This window comes from Fukomys damarensis, unplaced genomic scaffold (genome assembly GCF_012274545.1).
Source record: "Fukomys damarensis isolate Sample0158 unplaced genomic scaffold, DMR_v1.0_HiC HiC_scaffold_12, whole genome shotgun sequence".
NCBI lineage: Eukaryota > Metazoa > Chordata > Mammalia > Rodentia > Bathyergidae > Fukomys > Fukomys damarensis.
In genome coordinates, this window is record NW_022900924.1 from 3,231,294 (window position 1) to 3,231,527 (window position 234).

Consider the following 234-nt stretch of genomic DNA (forward strand, 5'->3'; position numbering starts at 1 on the left):
CCCTTTGTGAGAGAAGCGTCGTGCTGGGCTGGAGAGGCAGATCTTGCACGGTTAAAGAAGAGACAGCGTGAAGGTCCGGCACGCCCACCATTCTCTCAGGGGTGCTGGGTTCGGGTCTCGGCTACGTTCGCGACCGTGGGCCGGGTTCCCCCTTCTGCTGCACGTGGGAGGGAACCTCTAAGCTGCGTCGCGAGCTACAAGGGCCACGGACCGGGGTGGGCACCCGCGGCCTCC